Source organism: Gossypium raimondii, chromosome 11 (genome assembly GCF_025698545.1).
Source record: "Gossypium raimondii isolate GPD5lz chromosome 11, ASM2569854v1, whole genome shotgun sequence".
Taxonomy (NCBI): domain Eukaryota; kingdom Viridiplantae; phylum Streptophyta; class Magnoliopsida; order Malvales; family Malvaceae; genus Gossypium; species Gossypium raimondii.
In genome coordinates, this window is record NC_068575.1 from 34,346,609 (window position 1) to 34,362,019 (window position 15,411).

The following is a 15,411-nucleotide window of genomic DNA, read 5'->3' on the forward strand; positions in this document are numbered from 1 at the left end:
GTAAGAACTTTTACCGTATCTATATATATATTAGTAAAATATTTTCATAAATTTACTTATAATTTTAAAGTGAAATTCACAAATTCAAAAATTCATTGATTCTTTTTAATTCAAAATAACGATGAATTGATTTTTCTAGCATGCGTTAAAACTTTTATATAAACTACTTATTTTTCAATACATTTTAATTATTTTCACTATCATTATATGTTTTGAGTATTTATAAGATTTGACAACAAAAATTTACTTAGAGGAAAATATTATTTTCTTTTTATTACTATTTCTTTTTTATTTTAGAATTTTACTTGAAATAAAATAATATATATCTATTTATAAGATCAATTTTAAAATTAAATTTATTAAAAAATACATACAACCAAGCATATACATTATTAGGCAATAAAACTAATTTATATTATGGGTGAATATTTGGTACATCGACAATATATTTTTTTATTCTACAAGTAATCTTAAAAATTAACATGATTCTTTTTTTTTAAATATTAATTTTTAATATTTTACTATATCCCCTAACTTTGCTTTGCTTGAGGAGTCTAAAAACTCTACTGTTACTATACCAAAATATTTTCCTTATATTATATGTAAAAGCACGAGTTTAAAGAAACTTTTAATTGACGAGAATACTTTTTCCTTCTATCAACTATCATATATATATATATATATATAAACATGAATTTTAAAGAAAATTTGACTGATAAGAATACTCTTATTTTCCATCATATCATGTTAAATTAATTTTAAAAATAATTATATTTAGATTTAGATTATTAGTTAAAAAGTTGTGCTAATTTTAAATAGCGGTATTACTTTAATAGAACTCTAAACCTAAAATATACTGAAAATTGTAATAATTATAATTAAATTTTAATTTAAAATTATTAATAAAAATAAAAAAACCTTACCCATATGGAAAATTGGAAAAATTACGTGAATTTCCAAAATTCCACGTCAGCTTTTTGTAAAAAATCTAATGGCAATTAACGGAGGGTAACCAAAATATTTAATTTCAAAAATTTAGAGATTAAATTGAATAAAATAATGATTGAATTACAAAAATAGAGCAAAGTCGATAGTTCAAGAATTATTTTTGTACTTTACCCAAAATTTATGGTCACAATATACTCTAAGTTCTTGTACTCTTCATATATTTAGAATTTAATCTTCGTACTTCTATTTTCAATAATATAATCCTTTTACATTTTGATCTTAAAAATTTATGCCAAGTGGTTAACTCTGTTAAAATTGTTCTATTAAGTTTGCTAGTGTGACCTTTTGAAATTAAAAATAATAATTATTTTATAGCCATGTGACAAAAATATGACATTGTAACGGACTTGAATTTGACGGAGAATTTGAATGGCGTTAAAATTGTTAAAATTTAGATGAACATTTTAATCAAAATAAAGTATTTATACTAACTAATGATATTATAACAGTTGAGATACCAAATTATGTTAAAATTAAAATAGAGATAAGATCTCAAATGTGAGCATAACATACAAACCAAAAATTGAAATTTGACCATTGTTATATAAGTTAAACAAAAGTAAATGGATCATAATTGAAATTTAACAATTGTCTTATAACGTAAAAAAAGAAGATAAATCTCAAATTTAAACCTAATATAAACACTAAAATTAAAATTTTACTATTATTATATTCTAAAAAAAAGACCAATATTGTAATTGAACCATTATTTTAAAATTTTAAATTTTAAATTTAACAATTTGACTTAATTTAACCTAAAATTGAACCATTTTTATATTATAATTTTATTTAATAATTTAGCTTAATTTGTTATATAATCTTGTCTCCTGATATAGTGTCAAAAAACCTTTCGGCAACTTGCTATGGGATGTTTCATTCCTCTTGATTTAGTAAGTAATAATTATATTGTTTTTATTTTATTTATGACATTATTACTTTATAATTATTATTAACTTTATTTTTAGCAAAATTATATTTATATAGGAGAAAAGTATTTGAAGACGCTTTTTCATTTTTATACTTTAAAGATAACATTTATCAAGTAATATTTTAAGTTATTTGAAATATGTTTACGTTATTTTAAATTATATAAAGTAGTGATTAAAATTTTATCAAATATTGATTTAGTAAGGATTTAAACCGTATGATTTTTTTGTATTTTTAATATTGTATAAAAAAAGTTTAACTGATTTGAATATGTTTATGTCCATCCCTTAGACAGGCATATATGGAGAATTCTTTTTCTTATTTAAATATGTGTTTGAGTTTGTATATGGTAATTTATGTTTTATGTTTAGACAACTATGAAAGATATATTATCATTAAATATATTGTAGCAACATTGTAATGACAATTGATTCTTGGAGTTAATTAACCATTTCAATCATGTATATTGCTTTATTGTAATAATCATCTTTGAATATTTATTATAAAATTCTAAGATATAATGAAGTATGAAATGGGCAGGTGATTAAGATTAGAAATAGATATTAATATTTAAAATTTTTAAAGAATTATGTTTAAAAATTAAAATAAGTAAATAAAATCAAATTGAATAGAATGGGATGGATGAAGATAGATGTATTTAACATCTGTAGAGATGATAGTGATTTTCAAGATTATATATCCATGATAGAGCGGGCTGAATAGTGGGGCAGAACATGCCAATTATGGAGTGATGATGGAATTGAGAATATATATCTTGCCCTTACATCCCTAAACGAGGATGTTTGTTTAACGTTTTGTGGTACTCTTCGCTATTTTGTTTCTTTTTATTATTATTATTATTATAGATGCCTACATTTGTGGCTTATTTGTTGTTTGGTTTATTATTTTTGGCCTTTTTAGTTTAAAAAATCCACTTATGTTGGGAAGTACTCTGAGAAAAAATTAAAGAGTTCAAAGATCATGCATTAAACTAATGGATAAAGCTTTATTGGAACTAAATATATACACAAATTAAATGAGTATCATCTCTGCATATAAAGAAAGGATTGTATAAAACTGGAATACCATGTTATTTGTATCCCTTTTTCAATAAGAGTATGCCAATTCAACATTTTTATCCTAAATTTCAGTCTTTTCATCCTGAAAAAAAAATCAAATCCCACATGATTTGCTGAAATTTAGGATGAAAATGTTGAAGTAGCATGCTTTTATTGGAAAGGGATACAAATAACATAGTATCTCGATTTCACATAATCCTTTCTCCTACATATAATTGTTCAAATTTAACGACCAACTTCACACAATGAATTAGTTATTGAAGGTAAGCCAAATATATTTGATGGTGAAGATGCATTATGCATCAGTACAAGCATCTTTGCTGAAAGATATGGCATTCCAGCCTTAAAATTAAGGACTTGAACTGCCTACTTTATTGAGGGCCGTAAGTTGTGATCTGAGTGAGTACACCAAATTCCAACAGATATCGTACATTTCACTTATTTCTCATCAAATACCATATTCATTTTTTTGTCAACTGCTGAAAGAAGGTTGTCTTGTTCATAAAGATGTCAAACCCAGTCTACCAGTCCAATGTCATAATTTCTAGGATCTCTGGACCTTCTGCCTATCACAATGTAACAGCCCAGTTTAGAACCTAGTCGGGCAGTGATTTTGGGACCACAAATTTGAGTCAAAAAAATATTTTAATATTATTTTTGGTGTCTACAGCATGTTAATTTATATGTGTGAAAATTTCATGCGAAAATTTTATCGTTTGTATGCTCGATTTTATAAAAGGACTTAATCGCGTAAAATGCAAAAGTGGCTAGCAATTTGTTAAAGTGCTATATTGCTATGGCTTTTCTAATGTGGGGTCCTTATGTTGATATTATACCGTTGAAATTATTAGTGGACTTTTGTGGACTTGGATAGTTAATTATTAAAGTAATTTCATTAAGGTTAATATGGTAAATGTATAATAAAATGTAATTAAATAAAATAAAACACAAAATAGCCATGCATTCATCTTTGTTTTTGCCAAAACTTGAAGAACAAAGAAGCCATTTTGTTGTTTTAGGTTCGACATTTTGAAGCTTTAAACTAGGTATGTTCTTTGCTTAGTTTTTGATAATTTTTACATTTTTGAGATCGTTGCTTCGAATACTAGATAGGCCATGCTTGAATTTTTGAATTGGTTGTGGATTTTTTGATTTGCCATTTTTGATAGCTTGATATTTTTGTGGTTTGATGATGAAAAATAAATCTTTGTTGATAGATTATTATGTTTAATTAAGTGATTTTTAGTAAAAATGTGTATTAAGGGTTAAATTGTGAATTTTGTAAATTGAAGGGTCAAAATGTAAAATAAATGAAAGATATGGGCTTATATGAACCAATGGAATATTCGGCCAAGCTTGAGTGTGGTGAAATTTTGAATATTTTTGTGTTTTTTTTGAAATAGGGACTAAATTATGAAAAATGTGAAATATTAGGGGCTAAAATGCAATTTTCCCATTTATATGTTTTTGGATGAATTTGAATAAATATATGATTAAAAAATTCAAATTTGTATTTAAATTAGATCAAGAAAAAAAGAAATCGAATTTGGATCGGGGAAATTAAAAGTTGTCGAATAGTCGTCCCGGTCTGTTCGTCTTCATCCGAGGTAAGTTCGTAAGTGAATAAATGATGTTAAATTGTATGTATTTATTTTGTACATAGTCGAATTGAATTGTAAGTATATATAACTACAGTTCCGAATTGAATTTAGCATAGAATGATTTGTTACGAGCTTGAATCGATCAAATTACGACATCAGAAAGTCCCATACGAACCATAGGAATAGTTAGGATACATATGTCATGATATAGGATTTTGATATGTGATTTTGTGTAAGACCACGTCTGGGATGTTGGCATCAATTTGAGATTTACGTGTAAGACCCAGTCTAGGACAGTGGCATCTATATTTGATTACATGTAAGACTTCGTCTGGGACGTTGGCATTGTACGAGCTTTTTGAGCTATCCGAGTATCCTTATTGATTCTGAATGGTTTAGCAGGCAATGTTGAGTTAAGATCGAATGTGAAATCGAGCTAAATGGTTCAGGTACGTGTGAAGTTAAGTGTTCATGAAAATAAGGTAAGTATAGTACTTGAGATGATGATATAGTTATGCATGTTAAAAGAGTGATTTATGTGTATATGAGATAGTTTATATTCGGCCAAGTTAAAATTATAACGCTAATGTTTATTTGATGATTAATTTGCTTATGACTTACTAAGCTATCCAAGCTTACTGTGTGCTTGTATGTTTGTTGTTTTATAGATTTTGGAAGTTAGTTACGAGCTCGGGGATCGTCAAGGAAGTTCGTCACACTATCGATCGCTATTTTGGTATTTTAAAAGCTTGAATTATGAACCTATGGCATGGGTAGGCTAGTATTTGTTTTGGTTGACTTTGAATTTGTTTATAAAGCCATGCGAAAATGGCTAGAGATGATGCTTATGTTTATGCATTTTCGGTCATGGTATATGTGTGTGGTGTGTTTGGTATTTGCTTTTGGTATGAAGTAATTATATATATATATGGCTTATGATTAGTTCACTTTGGTAAGCTTGATATATGATTGATGGATGAGTTTTGGTTGTGGTTTGCTATTGGCTTATTATTGGAATGTATGATTTGTAATATGAATCGGTGTGAAAGTGGTAAAAGATGTGCTTATGTATTCGGCTAGTGATGAGTTAAATAAATACTTACGCTTATGACATGGTTACTTATAGTTTGGTATTTAATTATTAAGTTGATGGTTTCATGCTTGGTACGAAATGTGTTGTGTATATAGATGGTGGTATATTCAGCCATGATATGTAATTCAATATGATAAATATGCAATATAGTATTTGGTTTGACTAATTATAGACTTATAGATTGATGTATAATTGACTTATAAATAGGGTTAGATTTAGTAAATGATGCACATTCATGTTCGCTAAAGATAGGTAAATTGAATATATATATACATATATGCATATGTCATGTTAGCTAATAAATGTATATGTCTGTGATAAGATCAATTTTGGTTTGGATATTTTGATTTAGTTTGTAGTGACAAGTATACACATATATTATGCTTGAATGTTTGGTCATATAGGTTCGGTTTTATATGGCTCTTTGGATGATTGAAAGAGTAATGTTTAGACATGATATGTTTTTACTATTGGTGATTGAAATTGGTTCAAATTGAAACGGTGTTTATGCATATGAGGATATATTCATAAATGGTATTAAAAGTATACTTGACCATAATGTAAGTTACTAATGTCGTATATGTGTATAAATTTTAAGTAGTGTAATATGGCTCGTTTGGTGTATAATAGGCACATGTGCGAAGTTACTAAACGATATGTTGGATATTTAGTTAATGATATGGTTAGTCGTGGCTTAGATATAAAATGGTCATATACATCTTATTATGATGGTATATGCATTTGGTATATGAAATGATACATTCCTAGTTGTAATTTAGAAAATCAAATGTCATATATTTGATAGCTATATGGTTTAAATCTTGTAAATATGAAACATGTGTAAATTGGTTTGTTGTATAACAACTTAGTTCGAATATTTGAAATAGACCAATAATCTCGATGTTATTGAATTGATGAAGCATGGTTCATATATGTATTATAAGTAGTAAATCTTTGAATGATTTTATTATTTATGTGTTTCATATGTGATAAATTGACTTTTATATTTGAATAAATGATTGCTATTTAATTTAACAGTTTATTTATGACAATTGATTATGAGATGAATTTCATGACTGTGTTAAACTATGTTTTATACGGTAATGCCTTGTAATCATATTCTGGCGAAGGATACGGGTTAGGGGTGTTACACACAATCTCTAAGCTAACAACCCCAAAGCTAAAAACATCTGACTTGCAGCTAGGTCTCCCTGTCTTTATATACTCTAGAGCCATGTAGCCTAATCTTCAAGCTAAATCGGTTGTGGGTGGTCCTAGATCATGGTCCAGTTTGGCTAACCTGAAATCACCTAACTTCACATTAAATTTGGAATCCAGCATTACATTAGCAGTTTTGATGTCTCGGTGCACCATGCATTGCTCCAAATTCTTGTAAAGATAATCCAATGCGTTTACTAAACCAAGGCAAATCTTGTACCTCATATCCCAAGTGAGGGCACAGTTTTTGCTAAACAAGTGACTATCTAGGCTACCATTTTGCATGAACTCATAGACAAGCATGAACTGACCTCGGTCATGGCTCCAGCCTAGGAGTCGCACTAGATTACGGTGTCTCAATCGACTAATGACCTTCACTTTAGTTATGTATTCCTTCTACCCTTGTTTAGAGACCTGTAGAATTTTCTTCACAACTACGTCAATATCTGAGTGTTGTGAAGTGACCATTCATGAAGTGGCGAACTCAACATGCGAAGCTACGAGCTCATTAAAAGATACAAGCTTAAACAAGCCTATGAGCTCTACATTTGTGAGCTCAATTGAAACTGCGAACTCGACAACAAAATGTGAGCTCATTTAGAGATGCAAGCTGTTATGGAATTTGGCGAACTACAAGATATGATGCAAGAAGAGCTCGCATATGTTGATATTTTGCCTAAGTCTGCTTACTTAAGATTACTTGTTAGAATAAGTAGAGTTAGTATTGAAATGACCCTAATTGTTGCAAATTTACCTAATTAGGTTGTGTACAATTTTTATGCTTACTTTTCCTAGAAGATTAGGTAGGATTAGTTGACAACTTGTAATTACCCTCTGTTATATATTGTAAATTTTTGGAATGAAAAAGTCGAATGAATGCTCAAGCAATTTATTCCATTTGCTGTGTTGTTTTTTGTGTTCTACACTTGGTTTAAAATCCCAACAATTGGTATTAGAGCTTAAGTCTTTTAGGGCCTTTTATCTGGAAGCTTCACACCACCTTCACCTCCTACTTTTGCTAGTGAAAACTACCACATTTGGGTAGTAAAGATGAAGACATATCTTCAAGCATATGATTTATAGGAAGTGGTCGAGACAAATAGAGAGGTAGCACCTTTGCTAGCTAATCCAATGATAGCTCAAATCAGACAACATAGTGATGAGTTTGCTAAGAAATACAAGGATTTGTCATGCCTTCAAAATTGCGTATCAAATGTTAGCTTCACAAGGATTATGGCTTGTGAGACACAGAAACAAGACTGGGACAAGCTAAAAGAGGAGTTCCAAGGGACCGAGAAGACAAGGCAACAACAACTCTTGAACCTGAGGAGAGACTTTAAGAACCTGAAGATGAAAAAGACTGAAACGATTAAGCAGTATGCAGACAGGATTATGTCTATTGTCAACAACATAAGGCTACTTGGCTATCAGTTCAGTGATAGGAGGATTGTTGAAAAAGTCATCACAACTTTGTTTGAGAAGTATGATCCAAGATTTCATCCTTGGAGGGCTCGAGAGACTTAACAACAATATTTCTGTTAGAGCTTATAAATGCTCTGTATGCACGGGGAACAAAGAAGAGCAAGCAAAGAAGAGGGCACACTGAAGGAGCTTTCCAAGCAAGAAATAAGGAGAATCTATATTCTTTTAACAATAAAGGCAAGAAGAAATGGAATGAAAGAAAAGATAGACCAAAAAGAGATGGTGAGAAGAAAAAGTATCCACCATGCAGTCATTGTAAAAAGGCAAGTCATTCAGAAAAGATTTGATGGTTCAGACCTGGTGTAAGTCTAAAAACTGCAAACTATTTGGTTATGTTGAAAATGTTTGTAAAAACAGAGAACAACAGCAATAACAGCACACCAATCAAGTTCAAGATGCTGATGAAAATCAAGCTCAAGAGGAGCTCACATTCACTGCCTCATTTTTTGTAGTCAACAATAAAACGAAGAAAAACTGGTTGATTGACAGTTGCTGCACAAACCATATGGTTTCAGATGAAAGTATGTTCAAGAGAATTGACAAGTCCTACAATTCAAGAATCAGAGTTGGAAATGATTAGATTATTGGAGCAAAAGGAAAGGAAGATGTTCAGGTTAGCACTCCTACAAGTACAAAAGTCCTTACTGATGCTTTGTTTGTACCAGATATTGATGAAAATTTGCTCAATGTTGGTCAGCTTGTTGAAAAGAGCTATTCTATCATTTTTAAAAGCAGAAAGTATATTATATCTGATTCACATGGTCATGATCTTATGTCAGTTGAGATGAAGGATAGGGGCTTTGTTCTAAATTGGAACTCAACTGCCTTAAAAGCATGCTCTAGTTCTATTGATGATTCTGAATTATGGCATAAGATATTGGGGCACGTTAACTATAGGTCACTAGATATGTTGTACAAGTATGATTTGGTTGAGAACATGTTTAAATTTTGTAAGCACGATAAAGTTTGTGAAGTTTGTCAGTAGGGGAAGCAAGCAAGGCTCCCAATTCCTAAGAAACAAGGCTTGGCGAACTACTGAGAAGCTACATTTAGTTTACACTGATATATGTAGGGCAATGAAGACTGCTTCACTCAGCAATAGCAGGTACTTCATTCTGTTTATTGATGACACTAGATACTATTGGGTGTTTTTTTTAAAGGCTAAATCTAAAGTTGCTAAGATCTTCTGGAAGTTCAAAGCTGTTGTTAAGAATCAAGCTTGTTGTAAGCTAAAAATACTTAGGTCTGATAATGGGACTGAGTACACTTCTGAAAAGTTTCAAAATTTTTGGTAAGATGCTAAGATCGAGCATCAATTAAAAAACACATACACTTCACAACAAAATGGTGTATGTGAAAGACATCTATGTCTGTTGTTTGAGAAGAAGCTACCAAACAAGCTATAGGCTGAAGCTACAAACACATCTATGTATCTGCTCAATAGATCTATGAAGGATATGACACATTTAGAAGGATGGTTCGAATTTAAGCCATCAGTGTCACACCTTAAGATTTTTGGCTATTTGTGCAATACACTCATTCCTGCTGTTAAGAGGAATAAGTTGGAAAGAAGAGCACAACCGGGTATCTTTGTTGGCTGCAACAGTTACATGAAAGGGTATAGAATTTTTGATCCCTTTACTAGTAAAGTGTTTGAGAGCAAAGATGTCAAGTTCAGTGAGGAAGCCTTGTGGAATTGGAAAGTTACAGAAATAGAAATGGTTGAACAAAGTCAAATTGAGCTGAATGTGCAAACTGATGAAGTTTAACACCAATATGGTGATAGTATCGATGATTCCTAAGTCAGAGGCACCAGACCTATATATGAGATTTATGAAAGATGTGATGTTGTTGTACTGGAACCTGTGAGCTATGAAGAGATGGTAAAAGAAAATGGTTGGAAAGAGCCTATAGAAGCTGAGCTAGCCATGATTAAGAAAAATGAGACTTGGGAGTTGGTTGGCAAACCAGTCTACAAGAAGGTTATTAGAGTAAAATGGGTTTATAGAACCAAGTTAAATGTTGATGGTTCAGTAAATAGAGTTAAGGCTAGGCTAGTCGCAAAAGGTTATAGTCAATAATATAGGGTAGACTATGCAAAAAACTTTGCACCAGTAACTAGATTAGACACCATTAGGCTGCTATTAATAATGGCAGCTCAAAGAGGGTGAAAGATAAATTAGCTTGATGTAAAATTTGTATTCTACAATGGTATTCTTAAAGAAGAGGTATATGTTGAACAACCATAAGGTTTTGCAGCTGATGGTGAAAAGCACAAAGTATGTTAGTTGAAAAAGGCTTTATATGGCCATAAATAGGCTCTGCGAGCCTAGTATGAAAGAATTGATGCGCACCTGGTGAGCTTAGGATTGGAGAGGAGCATCACTAAACTAATCTTGTATGTGAAAGAAGAAGGAAAGGAGACCTCGCTGATAGTATCTTATATGTTGATGGCTTGCTGGTAATTGGGGGTTGTAAAAGGCAGTTGATAGAGTTCAAGAAGCAGATGTGAGCTGAATTTGAGATGTCTGATCTAGGAGACATGACCTATTTCCTCGATTTGGAAGTGTTTCGATTTGGAAGTGTTTCAATTTGAAAAAAGAATCTTCATCAACCAAAAAATTTTTGCTTTAAAGATCTTGAACATGTTTTGCATGGAAAATTGCAAGCCAACCAACACTCTCATTGCCAAAGGAGAAAAGCTTGTAAGCCAAGGTGACTTTGAAAAGGTTGATGAAGGCATCTATAGAAGTCTTATAGGATGTCTACTTTATTTAACAATGTCAAGGCCAAATATTATGTTCATTGTTAGTCTACTTTTAAAATTTATACATTGCTACAATATAGTTCACTTCAAAACTATGAAGCGAGTTCTCATGTATATTAAAGGAACCTTGAATTATGGTATTGAGTATGTGAAGAAGAATGAGTTGAAGTTTATTGGCTTCATAGACAATGACTGGGTTGGTTTTGTTGAAGATATGAAGAGCATTTTAAGGTACTTCTTCACTTTAGGTTCTAGTGTATTCAGTTGGAGCTCTAAGAAGCAAAAGACTATTGCACAATCAACCACAGAAGTTGAGTACATCGTAGCAATAAGACAAGCACTTTGGCTAGGAAAGTTAATGTCTGATTTAAATTTGAAGGAAGTGAAAGTAATAGAGATACATTGTGATAATCAATCCGCTGTTGCAATTGCAAAGAATCCCATGTTCCATGGAAAGACAAAGCATTTCAAGATGAAGTATCATTTTGTTAGAGAAGTCAAGCAGTCAATGAAGTGAAGTTGGTTCATTGCAATTCAAATGTTCAACTTGCTGATATTCTTACAAAACCTCTTGAAAGAATGAGGTTCGAGAGGTTGAGAGATGATATTGGAGTTTGTAGTATTATGGCCAATGAGGAGTGTTGCTTTGTGGCCATTCATGTAGTGGTGAACTCAACATACGAAGCTAAGAGCTCCAACAAGCATGCAAGCTCTACATATGTGAGCTCAATTGAAACTGCGATCTCGACAACAAAATGTGAGCTCATTTAGAGATGTGAGCTGCTATGGAATTTGGCGAACTACAAGATATGATGTAAGAAGAGTTCGCATGTGTTGATATTTTACCTAAGTCTACTTATGTAAGATTAGTTGTTAGAATAAGCAGAGTTAGAATTGAAATGACCCTGATTGGTGCAGATTTACCTAATCAGGTTGTGTACAAGTTTTATGCTTACTTTTCTTTGAATATTAGGTAGGATTAGTTGACAACTTGTAATCACCCCCTCTTATATATTGTAAATTTTTGGAATGAAAAAGTTGAATGAATGCACAAGCAATTTATTCTATCTGCTGTGTTATTTCTTTATGTTCTGCACTTGGTTAAAAACCCCAAAACTGAGTTAGTTAAATGCCCTCTGTAAATAGCGCCAAACCCAGCTTGACCGAGCTTATTTTTATCACCAAAATTATTGGTAGATAAAACAAGATCTCTGTAAGAAAATCTTATTGGTCCTGCTTCTCTTTCAAGGTCGTCATTAATCAAGGATAAGCTTATTTACTCTTTTGTTTCACTTCTTTTCAGCCTCCACCACCAAAATACCAAACATGTAACTATAGACCCTAGAATTACAACTCTAAGAATTGAAAGACTCGCTGCTAGTATTTTGATCCTTCTTTGATTTTCTTTATTTTGTACCATTGCATCCAAACTTGAACTGAATTGCCACGATACTAGATTATATAGTTCTATACCATCTGCCTAACCACCAGATGAGAAGAAACCTATTCTAACCCATTCAGGTAAAATATCCCTCAAGCCAACCAGATAAGAAATACTAGAATTTCCATTAAAGACTGGGTTATCAGCATAAGTCAGAAAAACGCTTAAATTTTTTATGCTGGAGTTGTAACTTACCCTTGAGTTTGCTCATAATCCATTGCTAAAGATATTTTTCCATAAGGCAATTTTCACAGAAAAAATAGAGTTAATGCTGATGCCTACACGATCATCACTTAGATCCCAATCATTTTTTAAAGTATCGAACTCCACTACAACTATATATATTATTGCTGGCGGAGGGTGACTTAGGGTTCCTAAACAATCCAAGAAACCCATCACTTGAATTGAAAGGCATTTTGGACTCCAAAGGTTCCATAAAAAAAGATATTCCATCACCATAGTTATTGAGATCAACAACTCTTATGATGAAAGAGAAGTGGGTGGTGAAGTCTGTTAGCCTTCTGTCAATAGCATCCCAAAGTCACACTGCTTTATTATATAAGACATGTCCAGTGTTGCTGCGAAGGTTGTTGATAGCAGTGTTCTTTATGAGTACTATAATATTTTTCTATTTCAAAAGCATCGCCTTCAAAATCAAAGTTTTACACGTTTTAACGGAAACCAGTAGAGTTAAAGGAAAGTGGATTGACATAGGGGAGTAGAAAAAGGAAGGACAAGAAGTCGATCTCTATAACGAGAGAATGATGTACTTGTTGAGCAGAAAGACGGCATAGAGGAGAGATTGAAGGTGATTTCTCTTGTGAGGCCTTATAAGTAGTTAAAAGAAAAAACATTTCGTCTGCTAGACTAATTAACAAGGTAAAAAACAAACAATTCATCTACTCTGCTCAGCTCTTCTAGTTCAACTTTGGCAAATTTATGTGATCAGATGCTTTTTATTAATTCAGGACTTCCTAAAACTGCAACAATTGGAACCAGGGCATGAGATCAAATGTCATAATATCTTGAACCCCAAATTATTTCAGGCAATTTTTGGACTATAATTGAATATTGGTAACTATTAAAATGTTATTTTACATTTTTTTGGATTTTGTCCTGATGTGCAACAGGATGCAAACAAATGAATTAAACATTAGGCATTAAAGACTACATGAAACTAAAAAATGAAAAGTTCCTAACAATTGGCAGACATATTTAAATTTCAACCAGCTTAAGATCAAACTATGTTGATACAAACATCAAACGTAAGATCGCCAGGAATAAAAATTACTACTAATTAATCACATTTATAGGGGCTTCATTTCTTCCCTTAAATTCTTTATTATTTCACTCTTAGTTAAATCTACACCTTTTAATTAAATATTAAATATTGTGTATTATTAAATTAAATATATTTTTATTGATTATTTAGTGTAACACCTCTTGCCCTACCCAATTGTTGGGTCCGAGCTACAGGATGTCACATTTTTTGTTGGAGCAACTACGATCATTTAACATTCAATCCAAAGCATAATATATGAAAACATAAGCATTTCAAGCAATATATATGATATAAAACCTTTATCAAGTCTTATACGAGCCTACGTATGCTATAAAGTTAGCTTGAAATCAAACTGGGACCAATTTGCAAAAGTTACAAAATTTCGAGTCGACGTCGTGATGTGATGGAGTTCCTCACCGTGATGTGACATGCTGACTTGGCCTTGTTGTGACAACAGGTGTTCCTCATCATGCTGTGTCCTAAAGCCAAGAGCTTGTCGCGACGACAATCGCCCAATTTCACGATGTGGACTCTATTTTTGGTACATTTTAGGTCATTTGACCTAACTCAAAGCTATCACCCATCTTAACACATTTGGTGAATAATTGCACAACTTTACCAATACAAAATCATCCCAAACACATGCCAAAACATTGCATTTAACCATTTTCAATCAACCAATCCAATAAAAATTTGGGTAAACTATCAAAATAGTCACTTTTGTTTGCCTCAAGCTACATTTTAGACACTTATGTTTGAAATGTTACGTTTCAATCACTTACATTATAGTTTTGTTACGAAATGGTCACTTTACTGTTAAGATCTATTACCTCCCCAACGACAGTTCGACATGGCAGTTAAAATGAGTTTTAAATGCCAACATGGATGTCCAGTTGGGATGAGAAAATCTATTTTTTTTACGAAAATAAAATAAAAAATTTTGTCCAATTGGGTTTTTTTATTACCATCAAAGAAGAGAATAGAGATGAAGAAGAAAAAGAAATGGACACACCAACCTCTATACATGTTTGCTATTGTGGTTGCCTAGCTATGTTGAGAATTTCATGTCGAATGAAAATCCAAGTAGGAGATTTTTCGAGTGTCAAATTATGGGAATGGGAGAAGGCATTGTTGTTATGTTTTTTACTAGTTTGATCCACTTATGGCACATCGTGCAAAGGTGGTGCTTATTGGACTGTTAAGGAAAGTGAGAAACTTGGAGAGGGAGAAGAGAAAGGAACTCATTTTAATTATCATATCAGACTATCATTTGGAAGGTAATAGACCTTAATGGTAGACCATTTCATAACAAAATGATAATGTTAGTGACTAAAACATAACATTTTAAACATAAGTGACTAAAATGTAACCTGAGGCAAACAAAAGTGATTATTTTGGTAATTTACCCTAAAACTTTAATTTGGAATCAAAACATATCAATTCTACTGATTCAAATTCAACCTATTCAATCATACATTTAGGCATTCAATTCTATCATTTTTCTTTACCATTT

General features: G+C 31.5%; 1 pseudogene; it reads right to left on the minus strand.

Annotated features, from left to right (window-relative positions):
- Window positions 1-3,239: 3,239 nt before the first annotated feature.
- LOC128034791 (L-type lectin-domain containing receptor kinase IX.1-like) lies at window positions 3,240-12,834 on the minus strand (annotated as a pseudogene).
- Between the last annotated feature and the right edge of the window lie 2,577 nt (window positions 12,835-15,411).